The sequence below is a fragment of the Oryctolagus cuniculus genome, chromosome 12 (genome assembly GCF_964237555.1).
Source record: "Oryctolagus cuniculus chromosome 12, mOryCun1.1, whole genome shotgun sequence".
Lineage (NCBI taxonomy): Eukaryota > Metazoa > Chordata > Mammalia > Lagomorpha > Leporidae > Oryctolagus > Oryctolagus cuniculus.
In genome coordinates, this window is record NC_091443.1 from 59,514,965 (window position 1) to 59,529,477 (window position 14,513).

A 14,513-nucleotide genomic window follows, 5' to 3' on the forward strand; every position below is an offset into this window, starting at 1 on the left:
TCTCAGATGGTATAAATCTTCCATCTTTTAAACACACACACACACACACACACATAATGATTTCTCCAACATTTCCATCTGATAGCTCTTCAGTACGTGATCTGTAGAAAGGAGTGGAATTTTGCAATCTAGAAATCTTCTCACTTAAATACCCATTCTCTGATCCTACTTTACCCTTTTTCATTTCCTGTCATTACATGTTAAGTGCCGGCAATTTGGGGCATTCTCAAAACATTGATGCAGAGGGCCCTTAGTGTCTTCACTAAACCCCTCTAACACTTGTGTCAGTGCCAGCCAGTCACTCTCACATTGCAATGAGTTCAGAGTCATGGCCAACATAGTTGAAGATTACCTCTCTGAAACTCAAATGTGCAAGCTTTGTTGCAAAGCAAACACAACTGTTTCCATTGGGAAAATTTTTAAAAGAATGATGCTTTGCTATTACTCATTAACGTGCATAATTTTGTTTTAACAAAATTTCAGCACTGTTCTACACAACTCAGAATTATAACAGCTCAGCAAAGGACTTGGTACAGAGAAGTGTGGGTAAATGAGAAGGAAAGCAGAATTGTCAAGCCTTGGAAGTGCATTTTTTTTCTAGTTTTTATTTTATTTTATTTGAGAGGCTGAAGGGGAAAGAGAGAGAAGGAGAGAGAGGGGGAGAAATGGGGAGGGGGATAGAGAGGGTAGAGAACTCCCATCTGCTAGTCCCCTCTTCAAAAGCCTGCAGCAGATGGGGCTGGGTCAGGCTGAAATCAGGAGCTGAGAACTCATGGTAGCAGGGACCCAAAAGTAGGAGCCATTCATTACCTGCTGCCTCCTAGGGTGTTCATTAGCAGGAAGCTGGAATGGGGAATGGAGTCAGGTTTTGAACCCAAGCAGCATCCAAATTGATAGGTCAAACTCACTCTCTAGAAGTGTAGTTTCTGGGACGCATGTTGTAGTATAAGTTAACCTGTCGCCTGCTTTGCTGGCATCCCAAGTGGGTGCAGGTTTGAGTCCCAGCTGCTCAATTTCTGATCCAGCTCCTTGCTAATGCACTTGTAAAAGCAGCAGAGGATGGCCAAAGTCCTTGGGCCCCTGCACCCACGTGGGAGACCTGGATGGATTTTCAGGCTCCTGGCTTCAGCCTGGCCCAGCCCCAGCTTTGTGGCCATTTGGAGAATGAACCAACAGATGGAAGGTATCTCTCTGTCTCTCCTTCTCTCTCTGTAACTCTACCTTTTAAATAAATATATAAATTTAAAAAACAAAATAAAGAAGTATATTTTCTGATGTAAATCTCACTTCTCCAGCACCACATGACCCTGAGCCCCAGCAAGACTAAAGAAGTCTGAATGTGGAGATCCACTGTTTTATCACGTCATCTCTGATAATACCTGCAAATGTAGTTCAAATCCTTGGGCTTTGCATTCAAGATCCTGTAACTATGGGATCTATGCGATATGGGATATTGTGCTTCAATTCATGTAACATTGTACCATTTGGATGCGGTGATATGTTTTTGATAATTTCTTCTACAATTCCCTTGTTGCTTTCCATTACTGTCCATCTGTTAGGACCCTGCAAAATCTATCTTACATGTTATTTCTTCCTGCCATTTTCCCTGGTATATTGCATGGCACCATTCCTGTAGAAAGTCAGCTTTGCTTTCACTGTACCTGCACTGCAGTTAATACATACCTTTGTGGCGTTGTACATATATGCTCCTGTAATTCACATATTGGCATATGTCTCATATATCCCTAAATAAAATGTAAGAGTATACATGTTACACCAAGAAGAATTTTTTTTGGAAAACAACTAACAATTAATCTGATTAAAATAGTGCCTTAATTTTGTAAATAATTTTTTAATTCTTTGTATTCATAATGCTGCTGTCAGTAGAAAGAGCATCTCCAATATCTGGTAACTATAGGTGCTCAAGGCATGCTTGTTGAATGCCTATGAATAAGTAGCTGAACAAACAAACATAGAAACAAATAAATGCAATGGTTTTGTCATTCTTCCTTTTTCTATTTGTCCATCCCAGGTGGGAAAATACTGACTATAATCTCTCATGAATAATGTCAAAAACATATTCATGACATTTCATCAAATAGTCTTCAGTATTATAGTCAAACTACAATAATATAATACTGAGTCTGCAGTGCCACATATAGTTTCCTTTAAGACTTTTAGGACAGAGTCACACACAGACAATTAAATTTGTTCTATTTTATAACAAAGGTTATAGAATAACTGTAAGTATCTATAATGAGTCCTAAATTGGCAATTCACTATCCTCAGAATTGAAACACAACTAGGGTGTTTTTAATCCCATGAACATCTTGAAAGGTGATAGCCTATAAGGAGAAAAGTACTGTCGTGATTCTTTAGTCAGTAGAAATCTCCTTCACTTAGATATTTTTGAGCAGAAGATCATGGCTTCTTCTGGATAGCTAAGGGGCAGCATTTGTACACACAAATGTATTCCTTTATGTGACTTACTAGGATCCCCTCACTCCTTTTATTAACAAGGATGCATAAAGTGGCAGGAAAAGATGCATACAAACTATGTCAATACATTTCAATGGAATTCAGTGATTTTTCTTTTTTTCCTTTTTTTCTACACACCTCTAGGAAATGAAGAAGAGCTGTTGCACGTAAGCACCAGAGAAATATATAACTACAAACTGAAAGCCTATGACTTCAATCCTCGGCCGCCCCTTGCCCCTCATTACTGCAGCAGTTGGTGTAGGGAAGGATTAAAGAGGGCTAGAAATCACTGGGTGAGCATACAAGGGCTCAGAAATTTGACCTTCGTTACTTAAAGCACACAGTCTCCACTAAAAGCTGGTATATGAGAAGAATTAAAAACAGAACCAAGAAAGGTCAGGTGGAGTGCAGATGCACTAACAAAGATGAGGTTGAAATGAAAAAAAAATCCTCCAAAATATTCATTTTAATTGTATCAGGCATAAGTTGACATCACAAGGAGACATTTTGGCTTTTGCCACTAACCAAACATTCAAAGAGCATGCATGCTAAAGGCAAATACTTAAAATTGAGAATTTCCACAAGAGAAGATTTTAGAATATAGCTCCCCATGCAAGAGACTTCCTTAGGGAGAATCAGATAGTGCCTCCCTCTATACCTGATAGCTTTTATTATCTGGATCTACGAATTACCCAAGTTTAAAGGGAAATACAAGAAGGGATTACAAAGGCACTAAGAAGTAAAGTATTTTTACAATTGTGAAACTTTTCTGCAGAGTGGTTCTTTTCTGGCAAGGCAAAGAAAGGGGCAAGGGTCTAGCGCCATAAAGCATATGACCATGGCAACAACCCCAATGTGGATGTGAACTCAAAGCATTTCAAAAAGCATAGTCTAAGAAGTGAATGATTCCCATCTGTCAGCAACAATGGGAGCACATTATTCATTGTTCTGTCAGTCCTGGGTTCTGTGGGTGCTGGGAACAGGCTTCCTTTTTCATAGACTTCTGGTTGTAGACGAGGAAACTGAGGTATTGAAAGAAACATATATTCACAGCACATTTCAGTTAGGGCTAGCTACCTTTCATGTGCTCCATAGTTGTGATTAGCTAACAGCAACCATTTTGAACAACACAGTTCTAAGTTTCCTTCTTTCCCCTAATTTGGATGCTATGCTGCCTTATTTTCTCCATTAACTGGTATAGACTTCAGAAATATCCACAACTGGTTAATTTGAGTTAGATTCAAATTTACCAATGGCATCTAATAATACATTTGGAGTATGTCAACATATTCTCTGTCGACTCCTAAGGGTAAAGATATGTTTGTATGTTTATGATTACACCACGGGGTATCTCAGAAAGTTCCAAAAAGATGGAATTATAAGGGCTTTTATGATGCAAAACTATGTTGAAATCCATGCAAAATTTTGTCATAATACACATTTTTCTTGAATTTTTTGAGGATTGCTCATTGCCTATGTAAGTGACACATAGCATTATCAACAAGCATGAACACTGTATTTATTCTATGCAATGCATGGCACCAAGCATGAAACAAATATCAGCTCATCATTTTGGCCAAAATCTTTATTAAGTCACTACACTACATGAGAAGGCTATGTTGTTTCACAAGCAAAACTCAGGTCAATTATACGCTTTTCAATAGTTTTGAGTGTGGGAGATTCAATATTAGCCGAGGACAACAGAGTTTAATTCTTTAAGTCTTGTATGTGTCCCTTATGAGCACTATGACTTTGTGTAAGTCATTGCCCCCTCCAAATGTTTAGCTTACTGGCTGCCAAAACAAGGACCAGATGAGCCCTAATCAACTTCTCACTTTTAACAGGCTATGACTTGATAAAATTTACCTCTTTTTGCCTGAAGGAGCACATTTCTTGTACTTCAGCAAAGTATTGGTAGAGTTGCCAAATTCAGCAAAAACACACAACACCCAGTTAAATTTAAATTTCAGGTACCCAATGAATACCAAAGCGAAAGCATCATTTATGTAATATTTGGCAGGTACCTATATTTAAAAAGTATTCAATGTTTACCTAAAATTCCAATTTAACTGGCATTGTCTATTTTGTCTGGTGACTCTGGTTAAATTATAAGAATGTCTCCTGTCCCTCACCCCAGAACCAAAGCTTGAAATGATCATGTTGTAGCACAGTAGAATGACAAAAGCACACAGTTTTGTCATCCCCCTTGAGCTAGAACCTGGGGCCAGCACATTTTCATTGTGTGTGATCTAAGTGTCTGAGTGTCAGTTTCCTCCTTTGTAATGTCATTACTACACTGTAAGGCAAGTACATCTCCCTGTTCTATATGTGAGGAATCTGATGGTCAGAGAAGTTGGATTGGTTACTCTGCAGTCCAGTGGTAGGCTTGATGTTTTCCTACAAAACATAAGCAATAAATGAAATATAGGCACACAGTAAGTATTCAATAAATGGCATATATGAGTGCTGTTTTTTGTTTTTGTTTTTTTTTTTTTTTTACTGTCAGAGTTGTGGATGGGGCAGATGGAAAGAGAAAATGTTGTATTTACAATGCTTTTTTTTTTTGGAAGGAACAGATATGAGTGAGATACTACAACAGAGTCTTGAGCAGCTCAAGGAGGGGTAATTAGCAGGAGAGAGGTGGGAAAAGGCATCAAAATTGAGATGAAAGGGCACAAAAACCTATACCGTTTCACATTTTATCTAGTTTACTAAACATGCATGTGGCACTACAGTTACAGAGATCCTCTATTTCCAAAACCTAATTTCAATTTCAAGCACTGGATTCAGTTTATAGCACTCTACCAGCTCACTTCCCAGCTGGCTCAGAAAGAACCCCTCTCCTACACACACACACACACACACACATACAGACACACACAGAGTTCATACTCACAGTAACAGGTAAAGCAGTCTGAAGTGAGTTTTTTTCTCATTTGGGAAAGGTAGTTACCATGCCAGGAGAAATCCTTTTCTCTCTTTCTCTAACGTTTCTATACAATATATACAAAGTACAAAGGAAGTCTCCCAGAAAAACTTGGGGTTTTGAAAGGAAGTGGGGAAGAAACAACCTTTGCTTATATAGAATTATGAACTAAACTAAAACCGTCCTGGCTCTGGTTGACTTTCAGTGCCATTGGTAGAGCCAACTCTTTATTTCATTAAAGGCTCTTACTAATATGACATATTACTCCCAAAGCTTGGAGGTCAGAAAGTTCATCCCACTTTTTCTGTAGCGTGGAGAAAGACTAGAGACATGTCTATACCTTCCAATTAAGACTAATTATAAATATAAGAAATCCTTTTCTCCCCACTTGTTTTCTAAATTCACAGTTTCATGTTCACAGGCTTGCCTTCAGCCTTGAGGTCATGATATTTCTCCAACCTTTGTTGTCTGTTTCCTTCCTCCCTATATAACTGTCTATTTTTTCTTCAATATTCTGAGTTCCACTTTCTGCATGAAGCCTTCCCTGTCCACCCCATCCAAATAGATCTTTCTCTAAGCTCCTCTGGAACTTCTTTTTTTATTTGACTTGCTTTTACATTGCTCTCTCTCTCTCACACTCTGTGTGTGTGTATGTGTGTGTAGGTGTGAATATGATTGCTATCCAACTGGAATGTAAACACTTTGAGTATAGAAGCAAGAAGTTATAATTCTTTGTCTCCTCACACTCAATGATACAATACTTTTTATTCATTCAAGAAACATGATTTCTGAGGGACAGTAGTATAATCCATTAACATGTTTTAAACTACTTTATGATTTTGTCTCAGGAAAGCTGATGTAGCCTGTTGAACCAGTGAACATTGTCAAATCTATATAAACATAATCAATAGAAGATACCAAGAATTAGTGGGTGATGGACAAAAAAGGAAAGAAGAGCAGGTTGATATTGAAGCTGGAAAGCTGACTCAATAGAGGACTTGGCCACTGCTACCTAGCAGTATAAATTAATATCTGTAATCACAGGTGTTCATTTGGCCAAAGAGGACTGCTATTAGTGTCCAGATTTTTGTGTTCCTCAAATTTAGTATACAACAGTGAATATTTTCAGTGCTTTGAAAGGTAAAGACCCTGTGTAGGAGCTAGATGACTGGACAGAGATGGGTGAGATTCCTGTCAGTGGTCTGGCCCCTAAGCAAAAAGCCAGTGTTTACAGGAACTTACAATACTTGGCCAAAACCCCAAGGATATGCCTATTTGTACTCACTGGGATTGCACAGGAAGATGAGGGGAAACCTTCATCTTAGGGGATTCATGAGTGCCAGAACTAATAGCAGAACAGCAGGTCCTAGAGATATTACAGAAGCAAGACTAATTCTAGATCCCAGCTCCTGCTGAGGCAAAATCTAATGTTCTTCTCAGTTTTGAGATTTGAGATCGAAGATTGAGGAGGGCTGAGCCTGGAGACGAAGGGCCTTTGCAGCGTGTTTATCGATAGACCTAATAGGATCAGGAACGGCAATGGTTGATAATATATTTATTGAGCAATTAATAAATAGAGATCATTAGTGATTAGATAGCTTTATATCATATATACTCTGACTTTTCTCAGTAAAAGTTAAAAACTCTTTTGAAAAATCCAAGCTAACAATGGTCTTAATATTATTTAAGAAACACATTCAGTTCTCTTACTTGTAGTTTGTAAAGCAGACCTAATGAGACCAGAATTGATGGTCTTTGTGGCTTGAGAGAGAGAATATTATTTCATCTCATGTGTATGATGCTATAATATAGTCTGCTTTAGAGATATGGCAAGAATCTTAAGTAGGCCTCATATAATTGCTACACTTGCCACACAACTCTTTTGTACAACTCATTCACTTTGGGCCATCATGTATGGTAAACACAAAGGAAAAAGTAAGGAAGATGACTATGGACAGATTTAAAGAAGTCTCTATATACAAAAGAAAGGAAAAGTAAAAGTAAATTAATAAAATAAACTGATAAGGAAACATTAAGCCAAAGAAGTAGAAATGCCAGGTTTTCATGTAATCTTAAGAAAGAGTTTGTTTAAAAAAAACTCCATTGTAGTTATAGATAGCAAATGGTGGCAGGCCCACATGTTTCCCTCATGTCTTTAAGATTTATTTTCTAAGCAGGTTTATACAACATTTTAGTTATTGCTTTCACTGTCATCAGCTTCTGGAAAGGCAGGCAAGAAACTAAACAGTTGGAGCTGAAAATCCACAGAAGCAACAAGGACTTTTCTTCTGGATGCATTGCACAGCATGAGACGAAGGGGCAACTGAGAAATGTAAGGGATTGCTGCCTTCCACATTTGAGAGCTGAGCAAATGTTTGTAACAAGTAAAAGATAAGTCCATGGAAAATTAATCAAAAACCAAAAACGTCATGGATACTATTTGAAGACATTTAAAAAAAAAGACATCAGGGCCAGCACCATGGCTCGCTAGGTTAATCCTCCGCCTGTGGTGCCGGATCTCATATGGGCGCCAGGTTCTAGTCCCGGTTGCTCCTCTTCCAGGCCAGCTCTCTGCTGTGGCCTGGGAAGGCAGTGGAGGATGGCCCAAGTGCTTGGGCCCCTGCACCCGCATGGGAGACTGCAGGGGAAGCACTTGGCTCCATGGCTTCGGCCATGGTGGCCATTTGGAGGAAGGAAGACCTTTCTCTCTGTCTCTTTCTCAGTGTCTAACTCTATAAAAAAAATTAATTTGCAAGACAAAGAGAGAGAGAGAGAAACAGAAAGAGCAAGAGTGAGAGCAAGAAAGAGAGAGAGGGAGAGAGAGAGCGCACTCCTGTCCTCTGGTTCATTCCCAGGACTGAGCCATGGTGAAACCAGGAGCCAGGAACTCAATCCAGGTCTCCCATGTGGGTGGCAGGAACCCAATTGTCGCTACCCCTCTTCGTGGAGGAACGACACTAAGCCCTGCCTAGGCTTCATATCCGAGTCACGGCACCATTATGTCGCTCCCCGTCTTCGTGGAGGAGCGACGCTGAACCCTGCGCTGTTCTTTCGTCTGCTCGGCCCTCCCCGGGTTTGCTGCTGGTTCTTCCCGGGTTGGCTACTATCCCTTCCACCTCCGTGGAAGGGCAGTTCCCCCTGGCCACTTTCCCCACTTCCGCAGGGGAGCGGCACACCGCCGGCTGGCTCTCTCGGGGGCTGCACAGGTGTTCCTCCAGCTAGATGTTCCCCTTAGATGTTCCTGGTGCATGCCGTCTCTCTCCTCCTTTATAGTCCTCCTCCACCAATCCCAACTCTGCTACCCACACGCCGAGCACGCTGCTCTCCTCCAACCAGGAGCAGGTCCTACAGTTCCTTGGTTGAACTGGAGGCAGCTGTGTAGAAGCCTCTTTCTTCTCTCCCAGCGCCATATTGTGGGAGAGCAGATGCATAGAATAAGTCTTAATTCCAGTAACAATATAGTCCGAGTTGCTCCCCACAGTGGGAGAGCAGATGCATAGAATAAGTCTTAATTCCAGTAACAGTATAGTCCGAGTTGCTCCCCACACCAATGACTTGAATCAGCACCAGGGTCTTAATTTGCAGGAGGCTGGATTCAGGAGATAGATCTAGGAATTGAACTCAGGTACTCTAATGTGAGACATGGATATCTAACTGCTAGACAAAATGTCCACCCCTGAAAGCATTTTTAAAGAGCCTGTTTAAGATTCTTTTGTCTTGGGAAAGCAGTAGAAGATGGCTCAAGTACTTGGGCCCCTGTGCCCATGTGGCAAACCTAGAAAAAGTTCCTGCCTCCTGGATTCGGATTGGCCCCACGTTGCAGCCATTTGGGGAGTGAACTAGCAGATGGAAGGTCCCTCTCTCTCCCTCTCTCTGTCTCTACCTCTCTTTATAACTCTTTCAAATAAATAAAAAATATCCTTTTGATTTGCACATTAATCTTTGCTGCAAATAATTGGTCAAAGTTCTACCTTAGGTACTTAAAAATTTCCTTATTCATATGATAATTTTACAGCATATTCATCTGTATGTTGAAAACTGTGTTGCAGGGCCCAGCACCATGGCTCACTTGGTTAATCCTCTGCCTTCGGTGCTGGCATCCCATACGGGCACCAGGTTCTAGTCCCAGTTGCTCCTCTTCCAGTCCAGCTCTCTGCTGTGGCTCAGGAGGGCAGTGGAGGATGGCCCAAGTGCTTGGGCACCTGCATCCGCATGGGAGACTGGGAGAAGGCTCCTGGCTCCTGGCTTTGGATTGGTGTAGCGCTGGCCGTTGCGGCCATTTGGGGGGTGAACCAATGGAAGGAAGACCTGTCTCTCTCCCTCTCTCTCTGTCCGTAACTCTACCTGTCAAATAAATAAATAAATAAAAATCTAAAAAAAAAAAAAAAGGAAAGAAAGAAAACTGTTGCAGGGTGGGATGGCAATGTGTTGTGGAACAGCAAATTAAACCACCGCTTGCAACAGCACTGACATCCTATATCAGAGTGCCACCTCAAATCTTAGCTCCTCTGCTTCTGATCCAGCTTCCTTCTGATGTATCTGGGAGGAAGAAGATGATGATCAAAGTACTTAGGTTCCTGCCAACCTTGTGGGAGACCCAGATGGAGTTCCTGACTCCTGGATTTGGCCTGGCTCCTCCCCAGCTGTTTGTGGAGTGAACCAGGGGATGGAGAGGAAGACTTCTTTCTCTTTCTGTCTCTCTCTCTCCCTCTCACTCTCCCTCCCCCATCCTCAGTGTGTTATTCTGCCTTTAAAACAAACAAACAAACAAATACATCTCAAGAAAGAAAACCAAAAATGTGCCCAACTACTTAGGCCCCTACCACCATGTGGGAGACCCAGAAGGAGTTCCTGGTTGCTGGATTTGGATATCATAGTTATTTGAAGAGTACACCAGCAGGTAGAATATTTCTCTCTTTCTCTGTCTCTTCTTTTCTATCACTCTGACTTTCAGATAAATAAATCTTTAAGAAAGTGTTACATTCAGGCAATAAAGTTTTTCCCTAAATATTCATTTTATACATTAAAATTTAGGGAGAGTCTTATAAAAATACTATAAACCTTTATATTCCTTCATTGTTGTTCTAATATATTGTTGTAAATATATCTTAAATTTGTAACAAATAAACTGAAAATGGGGGTGGGTATAATTTGCCTTTAAAAACAAAAAAGCTCTAATATTTTCTATTTATTCAATTCATCATTGTCCTGATCCATCCATGCATGCTGTATGTTAGCATACAATGTCCCCAGCATTTTAAATTCCATCAGTCTAAAATATAAAGCCTTATACCTGTGATATATTACTAATGTTAATAGATAAGATCACCCAATTATAAACTTCAGTTTGCTCTTATTAATGTAGCAAATGAAGTCATGGAAGTGAGTGAGATCTCATTTTGGATAAGGCTCCATTTCTTGTTAAATGTTGTTATTTCAGAGTTGGGCATATATCATCATTGATATAACAATAACAGATGTCTTATTTGTGGATTCCTCTCCTGTCTGCCTCACAGCAATGATTTTACTACTTGAGAAGGATTACAAAAAATTACTGGAGGATTTACAAGAGGTCTCTGCAGTATTTATCTAGAAGCCAAGTATAATATTGTTTTTCCAAACCCATCAACCAACACAACTTAATCCGTACTCAAAAGAGCTGCATTATTCTTTCCTTAGTCAGTCTGTGTGATTACAGCTTCACAACCCTTTTTGTCAATAAAAGTTGGATTACTCACAATAGCAGATGTTATGTGTGGGTACGAACAAAATTCCATCCTCCTATTGCGTGGAAACATCAAAAATCAGGTTTAGCAAGAGGTGTTAACACAAGGTTTTATAGTATGTACCTACTGATGCTATTCTTTTTGAAATTGTGGTTATGCTTTTCATTATAACAGTCAAAGAATTTGAAACTTGCTTGTTTTCAGGTTTAGTTGAGGTTGTTATTGTTGTTTCTTATGAATTGGTCAGAACAAAGGCAATACAATTTTTAAAAAATTTTCAGGACCCTCCAATGACTTCCCTTAATTGTCTACTCAAAAGAAAACCAGGGAAATGAGCCTTTAAACTCATAATCACCAGGGCTATGTCCTCAAGCACAAACAGTAACATAGGCCTACAGCTCTTTTATAGATAAGAATGCTAGAACTCAACTACATAATTGACAGATGACAGATGGTAAATAATTCTTAGAAAACAACTAATGGACTTTAATTTTTCGGGAATTATTTGCAAGAGCTCATTCAACAGTCTAGCATATTAAGGCAACAGGTTTGCATTGTCTTCTTATATGGTGGATACAGAAATGGCAATTTTATTTTTTCCTACAAGTTGGGCAGTGTAAGTCCAGGATATGTCTAAATTTACTCCATGTGATTTTCAACAGTGTATCAGTTAGAGTCTAGTAAAGGAAATACAATTTACATCTTTCATGCTGAGACAAGTTAACACAGAGACACGGTAACTTTCTGAGCTGAGAAGAGCTAAGAAGCCAAAGAACAGTGAAGCATCCCAGAAATTAGCACTAGTGGGAATTTCCACCACACCCATGGGACAAAAGGAAGCAGTTTATTCCTAGTGCTCAAAAGCCAGGGATGTCCAATAGAAGCTAAAACCCCAGCAAAGAATTACCCAAAATGAACTGGGACCATGAAGGATCTACAGCCACAGAAGAAGCCATCACTAGGCAGACAGCTTCCCCAGCCCAAGGAGACTCTAGTTTTACATGAGGTTTCTCTGATCCTGTGCCCATCTTAACAATCATTCCATTTCCATTTAAGTTAACTCAGCAATCCCTTTTCTCTATTATTCAAAGAAACATCAGCATCTCACTCAGTTATTACCATTCATTTATTGATATCTACTATCACAGTGTTCAGTCACATTGAAGAGACTTTCAGGGACATCCAACTTAGTTTAGACACCAAATATAGTATTTTAAGATTTATTTATGTATTTATTTATTTGAAAGGGAGAGGGAGGGAGGGAGGGAGGGAGAGAGAGAGAGGGAGAGAATGAATCTTTCGTCTTCTTGTATACTCCCCAAATGACAGTAATGGCCAGAGCTGGGCCAATCCAAAGCCAGGAGCCAGGAGTTTCTTCTAGGTCTCCCATGTGGTTTCAGGGGCCCAAACATCTGGGCTACCCAGGCCATAGCAGGGAGCTGGATCAGAAGTGGAGGACCTGCGACTTGAACCAGCACCCATATGGGATGTTGTCATTGCAGTTGGAGCTTTTCCACACTGAGCTACAGCACTAGCCCCCAAATATAGTTCTTATTAGGACTCTGATTGTAAATTACATGAGGTTTTGAGTGGTCTGCCCTATGAGCTCTTTTTATTATTCATGTTTATACTGTTTTATTTTTTGCAGAATATTGAATCTTTCAGGAAAGCATATTTCACATTATAGTAGAAGCACTCATTAGTAACAATATTATTTGATGTGGTTAGAAAATATTATAGTAGGGGGAAAAGATCAATATGGATCATTCATTCATGCATGCAGCATTTATTAAGTGTCTTTGTACTTGGCAAATTCAAATGTGAACCAGATACTGGAAGAGTCTTCTCCCTAGAATTTACAACCATGTCTATTAACAGATTACTAAAACAAAGCAGCAAATGTTATAATAAAAGTATTACCCACATGATAATAAAGTCTCCAATAGGGTAATAATTTTACCTGTAGGTGTCAAGTAAGTAAGTAAGACTTCTAGAGAGGGCAGGCATTTGGTGCAGCAGTTAAGATAACACTTAGGACACTAGCATTCTATATCAGAGTGCTTGGCTCAAGTTCTGGCACCACTTCTGCTCCAGCTTCCTGGTAATAAGTATATACTCTGGGAGGCTGCAAATGATGCCTCAGTACTTGAATCTCTGCCCTCATGTGGGAGATCCATATAGAGTTCCTGGCTTCATCCTGGCCCAGCCCTGGCTGTTGCAGGCATTTGGGGAGTAAACCAATGGATGGAAGATCTCTCTGTCTCACTGTCTGTCAAGTAAAATGAAAAGAAGTAACATAAAATTTTTAAAAGGAAGACTTAAAGAGGAAATTATGTTAGCATGGTCTTCTAAGTGGTGAAGGAGAAAAGAAGTATCCCAGACAACAGGAAAACATTAGCAAAAGCATCAATTAATGTAATTAACTAATGTAAGAGTTGATATGAGTATTTTGCAGAGGAGCCAGAGAGAAGCATCCACACAGAAAATAACAAAGTGTAATTGGAGAAGTACCTTAACGCCCAACTTCAAAAATCTAATAAGCCCAGTTTATAACTTGAGAGTTCATCTTGGGAACAAGTAGACTCTAACTGAGGTCTTGAAGGAGAGAGGTAACTTGATGAGAATTGTTTTCAGAAAGATCACTCTGATGTCTTTGTGAAGAATGGACTTAAGGGGAAGAAGATAGATGCGAAAGAGATTAGATGTGAGGCTGGATTAATACTCCAAAACAGAAATGATGAGGGCCTAAGCCAGTGGCCATGAGGATGATAAAAAGGGACTTTAGCCAGAGGACATTTCTGAGAGAGAACTGTCAGATCTGATGATCAATTGGACATGGAAAATGAGGGACATAAGTCAAGGATGACTTTAAGAGTTCTAGCGAGGCAACAGGGTATATTGAAATGCCATTAGCTGAGCTACAGAATTCCATAAGGAAATACAGGTTTGAGGATACAGATAATGGGCTTAATACTTCTATTTTCAAAATGTTGGCATTATTTCAGAAGTTGGCGCCCCACCTCTGTAAGACTGTTTTATATCCACTGGCAGGGGGGAAATCCATTCTTGAAAGATATTTAGTTGTTTGGTTTGCATATTACATCCAAATCATAGATGGCCAAATTTCCTGATCTTTCAAATGGGCTTTACTTAGCATATTTGTTTGTAAAGGGATCAGGTTAAAATCTGTACTCTCAACATTTTAAAATATTATTATAAGCAGCAATATATTTTCAATCCAAAAAGCATCTGTACAGTTTGGCAAGCCTGCTATATGTAGATTGGGAAAGAAACAGTCAAATTCAGGATGGGAATGCTGCACATTATAACTGAGGACAGATGCAGTTTCATGGACATGCTTGTGGTTACATAAAGAAGGCATT

At 39.7% G+C, this 14,513-nt stretch overlaps 1 long non-coding RNA gene across 4 annotated transcripts in view; it reads right to left on the bottom strand.

The window, feature by feature from the left end:
* Positions 1–14,513, bottom strand: part of LOC108178272 (uncharacterized) — a 280,046-nt gene that overhangs the window by 227,981 nt on the left and 37,552 nt on the right. For all 4 annotated transcript variants that reach the window (XR_011380476.1, XR_011380475.1, XR_011380474.1 and 1 more), the window contains exon 2: positions 1,684–1,745. This is a non-coding gene — a long non-coding RNA (uncharacterized lncRNA). The remainder of the gene's footprint in view (positions 1–1,683; positions 1,746–14,513) is intronic.